The following is a 9,579-nucleotide window of genomic DNA, read 5'->3' on the forward strand; positions in this document are numbered from 1 at the left end:
AGCTCTTTCCTAATTGGCAAAACCCTCCTGGGAGGATGGCTTTCCGCCATTTCAACATCTTATATTATTTCTGTGATCTTTTCTACAGAAGGGCTGCTAGACACAAATGATTCATGTTCAGTTTGCCAAATGAGATGACTAATAGGAGTGGACAATAGATCTGTGATGGGCCTTCTTGCAGCATTTACCCAGTGTATGTGCAAATATATTACTATTTAGGTGACTGTCATTTTGCGGGGGTGGCAGGAATTATGTATAAACTTTGGTTATATATTCAAACCAGAAAATCATCCTCGTATTTTCAAAATTGTCGTCTCTCAGAAATTATATTTCCTCAAATTCATATTAAATCCTAGTGGCAGGGTATAAAGGTTTTTTTCTAATTAATTCAATTTGGTTATGCAGATTTGGCTCTGTCTACATAATTTTTCATATAGCATTTTTAATGTTACCTCTATTACAAAGAGATTAGACTGCAGACATTTAAAAAAATCTATGTAAAAATAAAATGACACATCTTACATTAACCCTAGTATATACTGCCCTGCAAAGTACTGTATGCAGAGGAAACTAAAGTTATTAAGTTGAAATGTAACTGCATAAATCATGCAAAACAATTCAAAGTTTCTAGACATCAAGAGATTTGCAGACTTGAGGTGTGATTGAAGAGTAATAGTGTACTTTTGTCAGTGAGTTAGCTTGGGTCTGAAAAATAGACTAGCTGATTGAAGGACTTGACCTAATGATCTCATTCTTTTATCTCCATTTTGTCCCCATGTTTCCAGTTCACTCTAGATCTTTGTTCTCAATTTCTTAGCAGAGGGAAATTTCCCCTCAATTCTACTTATGCAAATTTATTTCACTGAGCCTGTCAGTTTTGGTGAGATCAGCTTTTACACTGCCAATACTATCTTCAGCTGTTCTTACAGAGCTAGCTAAAGGTACCACAGGTGTCTGTAGTATGTACATGGGGGGAAATCTTTATTCAGTAAAATCCCAGATGCCTTTTATATAAATTTGTTTGATTGGTATAACTATACTTTGTACAAGTATGCAAGGTTCCAGAAAATATTAGTCCCTGATCTCGAGATAAATGAAATTACACTTGTTTAGATATGGATACTTAAATTACAGTTATCTTGACTTCTTTGCATGATAGAAAGCATTGAAAGTTTCATATTTCCAAGAGCTTGCTTTATATATTTTTCAATAAGAAATGTTTCAAAATAAAGAATGATTTTTAAAAAATAAATTCCCAGTAGTTCATTCTGGCCACATAATATGGTTCAGCTTCAACAATGACCCTGGCAGGGAATTAAGTTCCAAATAATAATAATAATAATAATTTATTACTTGTATTGCAGTAGCATTTAGAAGCCCCAGTCATGGACCAGAATCCCATTATGCTAGGTGCTATACAAATACAACAAAAATGAAAGTGAGGCCTAAAATAAATAATTTTCTTAACTTTCACAAAACCATCATCCATATTTTAAATTATGGGGGGAAAGATTTAACATTCTAACCTAGAGACTAAACTGTAACATAAAGTGTAGATCTTAGAAATAAGTACAACATATATAATTCCTTATTTTTCTTTGGCTAAATTAATCTAACTGCAATCATCATCATTATTGTCACTATTGAAGACTCATTCTATCTTTCATAAGATTTATGTGGATGACACTATACTAATCCACAGATAAGTCTAGAAGGTCCTCTGCTCCTGTTGAAAATATAGTTCTGATTTAAAATGTTCCAAATGTGAATTTTGTTAAGATATGTGCTTTAAGATATGTGTTGAGGTTGCAGGGACAAACCATCCCAATGAGTCGAAAGAATAGTAAATATGGCAGGCGACCAGCTTGGCTTAACGGTGAAATCCTAGCGGATCTTAAACATAAAAAAGAAGCTTACAAGAAGTGGAAGGTTGGACATATGACCAGGGAAGAGTATAAAAATATTGCTCGGGCATGTAGGAATGAAATCAGGAGGGCCAAATCGCACCTGGAGCTGCAGCTAGCGAGAGATGTTAAGAGTAACAAGAAGGGTTTCTTCAGGTATGTTGGCAACAAGAAGAAAGCCAAGGAAAGTGTGGGCCCCTTACTGAATGAGGGAGGCAACCTAGTGACAGAGGATGTGGAAAAAGCTAATGTACTCAATGCTTTTTTTGCCTCTGTTTTCACTAACAAGGTCAGCTCCCAGACTGCTACGCTGGGCATCACAAAATGGGGAAGAGATGGCCAGCCCTCTGTGAAGATAGAGGTGGTTAGGGACTATTTAGAAAAGCTGGACGTGCACAAGTCCATGGGGCCGGACGAGTTGCATCCGAGAGTGCTGAAGGAATTGGCGGCTGTGATTGCAGAGCCATTGGCCATTATCTTTGAAAACTCGTGGCGAACCGGGGAAGTCCCGGATGACTGGAAAAAGGCTAATGTAGTGCCCATCTTTAAAAAAGGGAAGAAGGAGGATCCTGGGAACTACAGGCCAGTCAGCCTCACCTCAGTCCCTGGAAAAATCATGGAGCAGGTCCTCAAAGAATCAATCTTGAAGTACTTGCATGAGAGGAAAGTGATCAGGAACAGCCAGCATGGATTCACCAAGGGAAGGTCATGCCTGACTAATCTAATCGCCTTTTATCATGAGATTACTGGTTCTGTGGATGAAGGGAAAGCAGTGGATGTATTGTTTCTTGACTTTAGCAAAGCTTTTGACACGGTCTCCCACAGTATTCTTGTCAGCAAGTTAAGGAAGTATGGGCTGGATGAATGCACTATAAGGTGGGTAGAAAGCTGGCTAGATTGTCGGGCTCAACGGGTAGTGATCAATGGCTCCATGTCTAGTTGGCAGCCAGTGTCAAGTGGAGTGCCCCAGGGGTCAGTCCTGGGGCCGGTTTTGTTCAATATCTTCATAAATGATCTGGAGGATGGTGTGGATTGCACTCTCAGCAAATTTGCGGACGATACTAAACTGGGAGGAGTAGTAGATACGCTGGAGGGGAGGGATAGGATACAGAAGGACCTAGACAAATTGGAGGATTGGGCCAAAAGAAATCTGATGAGGTTCAATAAGGATAAGTGCAGGGTCCTGCACTTAGGACGGAAGAATCCAATGCACCGCTACAGACTAGGGACCGAATGGCTAGGCAGCAGTTCTGCGGAAAAGGACCTAGGGGTGACAGTGGACGAGAAGCTGGATATGAGTCAGCAGTGTGCCCTTGTTGCCAAGAAGGCCAATGGCATTTTGAGATGTATAAGTAGGGGCATAGCGAGCAGATCGAGGGACGTGATCGTCCCCCTCTATTCAACATTGGTGAGGCCTCATCTGGAGTACTGTGTCCAGTTTTGGGCCCCACACTACAAGAAGGATGTGGATAAACTGGAGAGAGTCCAGCGAAGGGCAACAAAAATGATTAGGGGTCTAGAACACATGACTTATGAGGAGAGGCTGAGGGAGCTGGGATTGTTTAGCCTGCAGAAGAGAAGAATGAGGGGGGATTTGATAGCTGCTTTCAACTACCTGAAAGGGGGTTCCAAAGAGGATGGCTCTAGACTGTTCTCAATGGTAGCAGATGACAGAACGAGGAGTAATGGTCTCAAGTTGCAGTGGGGGAGGTTTAGATTGGATATTAGGAAAAACTTTTTCACTAAGAGGGTGGTGAAACACTGGAATGCGTTGCCTAGGGAGGTGGTGGAATCTCCTTCCTTAGAAGTTTTTAAGGTCAGGCTTGACAAAGCCCTGGCTGGGATGATTTAACTGGGAATTGGTCCTGCTTCGAGCAGGGGGTTGGACTAGATGACCTTCAGGGGTCCCTTCCAACCCTGATATTCTATGATTCTATGATTCTATGATTCTAATTTAGATGTATCTAGGAAAAGCTGGTAATTACTAGATACCTCCGAAATGTGATTTCCTTCAAGCCAATCTATCATGGAAAATGAAGAGATCATTTTACAATAGAATTCTGAGAAGCAAACATTATCAGTCGCTTAGCCTGTGCTTAGGTCATTTAAAAATAAGAACAAAATCATTGAAGTATTGTTGCTCGAGATAATGCTGCTTGAAATTAAGGGGCAGCTATTTCTGAAGGTTTATCATTTTCAGAGTGCAGTGAACAACCCATTTGTTTTAATATGTATTCATAGAGTGAGGAACTGCTGTAATTTTAAAAGTGCCATTTCCTTATCTTCCACCGATATAATATCTTTGTTACATCCCACAGAAAAGATACCGGCATCTATAGGAAAATGAGTCTATCTCACTTGGTCTAATATATTGTCGCTGATTTATTGCTTCAAGGGGTTTAATTAAAGTTTCTCCATTGTAGCTTAATTTTTAAAACAAATTTTACTTCTTACTAGATATTCCTGAATACAATTAATCAGCATCGTATCCATATATTTTCAGCAAAGAGGAGGTGAAATTCACCTATGTGCCAAAGTCCTGCAAAAAGCCCTTTACTCAGGGTTTAAGTGGTGCAGCACACTGACCCTGTATTGGCAGGCAAAAAAATTGTCTTTGTCAATGGTCCTAGCTCCACAGCATTAGCTCAACCCGATTGAAAAGCGCCATTGAAAGACTAACATGTTTCAAGCTCTGTTAGTTGGCCATGTTGTAGCCTAGAAAGTAAGTGTAGGGGAGATCCTACACTACAATATGACCAGCTAACACAGCTTCAGATATGTTAGCCTGTATCTTAACAGAGCTTTTCAGTCATAGTAAGCTAAACCAGTTGAGCTAACACGATTGAAAAACTCACACCCGTTTCATCCATCCCCAGAGGCATAGTAAGTGTGGGGTGGGGCTGGTGAATCATTATTTTACAGATCTTCCCATCCCCATGGGGAAGGTTCAAATAGACCATTGCAGCTCTAGGAACTGTATTTCCCTTTGTTGCTTATCCAAGCCAAACTTGAACTCGGGTTTCCGGTATTGACAGGAAAGTATAGTGTTAATCCACTGCACCACTTGGCTGTCTTTCATAAATGTTTACATGGCAGGCTCCTTTCAATTGCTGTGAGATATTAATCCCCACTCCTGTTCTCTTTTTATCTTCCAGTTCCTGGGCTGTGGGGGTGGCATAGGGAAAGAAAAATGCTGCTATGAAATAATCCAGGTTGCCTATTGAATTAAAGCATTTTATAGTGATATTTTCATATTCCCCTTCACACTCTCCTTCCTCCTCCTCTTGTCTCTGACACAGTAACCTGTCTAACTACAAGCTTCTCTCATAAACCATAAACCATATTCAGAATTATAACACGATGCTATGGATCCTCAAAGAATTGCAATGTGCAGTGAATTTTTTAAAATGTGCACTGACATTTTAGGAATATGCACAGTGGTATGTGGAATATTAAATAAACCCTAAATTTACTACTCACTTCCCTGGTTAGAACCAGCATTTTTTTCTATGTTACATCTAGTGCCTTTTAAAATCTGTCTGGGTTTTGCCATATTATGAGGAAAATGGGGTGGCCTTAGTTGACTTATTAGATCTTTTCCAGTTCTGATTCCTGTAATTCTGTGATCTCATTGTGACAATAACATAAGCTTGTGGCTCACCAGTTTAATTGATTTTGTGCCCTCTGTGCAGGTGCAAAGTAGCCTTGAAAGTAGTGTTATAGCTCTAGAAGAATCACCTGTCTCAGGAGACCCTATGCCATACTACATACTGAAAGACGGACTAGGGGGTGTGGCTGGGTACCATGATGCTCTGTTGATCTATATCTGCCCTATCAGCCCCTTCAGGCAGCTCTAACTTATGCTGGGCAAGCGCGATTAACATGCACCCAGCAAGGTCTCTCACAACTCCATTACAATAGTAATTATGTAGACAGTTCACTGAAAATCTAGATTTTAAAGCAAAACTGAATGTTTTCAAAAATAGATGGACAGAATCAAAGACAGGTTATTAATCCAATGAGAATGGTTTCATTTATTTTATAAAACTGGAAGAATGAACCATCGCAAATACTAACTGGCCATACAGAGCCAAGCAGAGTAATTAAAACAAGACTTGTGATGAGCCTTAGGTTCATGCTGTGTGATATTGACAGTGCTAGGGATAAATTGCCCCTATGGAATGGAAGGTTAGAATAATGCAGATGTGTGTAAACAACTTTCTCAGCAATGCAGCTAAACCTGAATGGACATAGACATTCTTTATTGAACTAAAGGTACCATTAAGAAGACAGACTTGCAGAATAAAGTTTGGGCGGAGAAGTCTGAACTTGAAGTCTGAGAATCTTTAGAACTTGGCTTGTCTCAGAGTATCTGAGTAAAAATATGGGACCACGTTCTTGGGTCCAGTAAGGGCCACACCACCAGCAGAGCCTGATTGTAAAGTTGGCATAGGTACAACACCGGCTGTACATTGCTGGAGAATCCCCCTACATGGGGCAATCACCCCAAGTAATAGGATCCTCCAGTAGTGTAGAGTTGGTGCAGTGGCTCTTATGACCATCCCACCCTGTTCTCACAACATCACCTAATACTGTTATAGGGCTAAACTCTTATGTTCTGACTCGCATACTGTGTGCGTAATCCCATGACTTTCAGTTGGACTGTTCATGGAGTAGGATACCTTTATTCATGTTGAATTGTATCAGAATTTGGCCCTTAAGGGGTTGTGGCCAGGGGACAAAGGGACAATCAGGGTTTCAATATGCCCACAGATCCCTGGATATTATATTGTTACTTTGTGTCTTCACTGGGCAGGGGACCAGCTAGGTCTAGCACAAGCCACCCAGGGTCAGAGGAGCACAGCATACACTTTGTCACTATGCGCTGCCTGCTATTCAGCCTAAACCAAAGATGTGGGTCATTAAGAGGCTGAGAAATTTCTCGCAGGCAGCCCATCTGGGCCAGCAACACAAGTAGGAAAAATGCCAATTCACATGCATTCTTGTAGGTGATAAAAGCAGCAAACATGATCTCACTTTGAAGGGCATCAACAAATAATAACTCATGATTAGACATGAGTTCATGCCTGCTGTTGAGATAGTATTTGTTAGCTCCATCCAAGGCGACAATTAATCTTTGTAATTAATCTGATGCCTGAATCAGAACTTATGGTAATAACCTGGATGGAAATACTTCCATAAGAGTTAATACTAATAATAGTAGGTTACAATTTAGCTCCTTCCTGCTCTTCTCTAGTTTTACTCAGTCTATGGGGTAGAGCCCTGGACTGGGCCTCTGGAGACCTGTGTTCTATTCCTGACTCTGTCACTGGCCCGCTGAGTGACCGTGGGCAAGTCACCTTCCTCCCTGTGCCTCAATCTCCCCCCTGTAAAAAGGGAGTAGTGAAGCTGACCTCCTTTGTACAGTGCTCAGAGGTCTGCAGATGAGAAGTGCTGTAGAAGAACCAGGTGCCATTATTATTATTCTCAACCAGACCAAGTTATTCATTTGGATTCAGTTTAGTGTTCTTTTCCAATACCTATCTCTGTGTATTCTTTCACATTGCCATCTCTCTCTGGAACTCCCTTTCTGACCCGGATGTTGACCACATCCACCATGCTAATCAGATAGCTAAACAGAATTATACAAATCAAAACATGTGCATTAGCCTCCCACGTGACCTAGTAATTATTTCTATTCTGTCTCCTCCCTCCCCCTTCCCATATTGTCATCTCCCCCTTTTGTCTCACCTTTATGTAAGGTCAGACTTGATAGTAGTTGTATTAAGGGATGCAGAATGTGGCTCTTCAATCTGAAGTACTTTAGGAAAACATCGTCATCTGTTTTGTAAAACACCAGCCACATCTATGGCATTACATAAATACTTCAATTATTATGAGATGGCTGCACCGAGAAACCTTTGAAAAGGTTCCATCTAACCAGGTGCTTTGCAAACTTAATAAATGGATAGGCAGCCTACTTACTCTGTATACTGTGTGGGGAATTGTTCCACCAACTACTGAAATACAGGAACCTTTGGACTGAAAAATAATGTGTACTTGCTTACATACTGGCATCAAGTGAATCTTCGAGGCATGCACATAAAGCAAATAATCTGACTGAAAACAAAACTTGTAAAAGACTTGCAACCATTAAGCTGTGTATGTAGTGAGCCTGCGTAACCAGGTAACCTGCTTCCCTTTTGTCCTTTCTCCCCTTCCTTCCTCCTTTCTTTGTTACACTCACTTGTTGAGGCTCATTTTATATTCTATCATGAGCTCTTCAAAGCAGGGGTTGCGTCTTTCTTTGTTTTGCACAGTGAAAATTGTTATATCTCAAATTTATTTCTAAGAAATATTCAAACCAACTATAGAGCTATTTGAATACTGTGAAAAATTGTTTGTCTCCTAAATGATTCAAAGAGAAACAGCAACTTTCACTGAATTATGTGTTTGTCAAAGAGTATTTGACTAGCTCTCCTAGTGTGCAATTCCCCTTGTAATGGATCCTGGAGGAGAAGCACATAAAAACCTTTGTAAAGGCTGCCCCTTGCCTCTGAGACCACTCTTCCTGTTAGACAAACGGTAACTCTCTTTGACATCCTGCTGTCAGCCATTCAGACACAGATTTCATTGCACTACTATGTCACATATTGAGCTTGTAACAATCCCCTTGCTACATACATACTCACTGTTGCCAGCTATGCTACATGACATGGTTTCATGAGCTTCACAGTCTTAAACAGCAATAAAACTTTTGGTCCAAAACTCCCCCAAGTCCCTACCTACTAAAGTGTAGTAAAGAATAATCCGTGCTTTAGTAGTATTAGAGCTAATCTCTCTAGGTCAGCCAGTAGCGGACAACACGATTTTATACCCCATGGAGTTTGATAGTATGTATGCACACTAGCCAGTATATTATAAACTAAAACAAAGACAAGTTCTCACTGTGTTTCATTACTGAATCTCCAACTATCACAAGTCTAATACGGGAAAGGAGAAAGAATAGAGGATATTTAATTATTTATTACTGTTATTTTGTGTTTTATATTCTGTGTGAGCACACTGGGCAGTGATTCCACTTTGGGAACAAATGAGAAGTGACACTGACAGTAAAAAAAGTCATAGTTAACACAAAGCAAAAAAGCAATCTATATCTTAGTTATTATTATTGTTCAAAGGCTAGGCACATTAACCAAAGGTTTTTTATGTTTTGAATAGTGTATAGCAAAACATTATGTTTAAAGGAGGTGCAAAGTACAGAAAACATCAACCTGTACATGCAGGTATTAACTTATGCTCTTATACACATACATTATGCACACAAATACACAACATATGGCATACAAGAAAGACAGACAATAACTGAAGCAAAAGAATTTCAGAATATACAAGTTATACAAAATGGTAACCACATAAGTCAATGCCTAAGCACCACCAAAATGTATTGGAACTGTTTATATATTTAACTTCAAACTGTCTACTGTATGGCTGAACTAGTACTGGAGGAATTATACAAAACACAAGAGCTTTTGTATAAAGTGTTTCAGTGGGGATGGAAGCTATTTCATAAAGCTGGTTATCTCATTGTCACTTCTTGGCAGTCTCCAGCAGAATAACCCATTACCTAACAGCCTCCTCCCCCAGCATAGGAGGTGTGTGACTGCAGAATAGG

Source organism: Eretmochelys imbricata, chromosome 2 (genome assembly GCF_965152235.1).
Source record: "Eretmochelys imbricata isolate rEreImb1 chromosome 2, rEreImb1.hap1, whole genome shotgun sequence".
Taxonomy (NCBI): domain Eukaryota; kingdom Metazoa; phylum Chordata; order Testudines; family Cheloniidae; genus Eretmochelys; species Eretmochelys imbricata.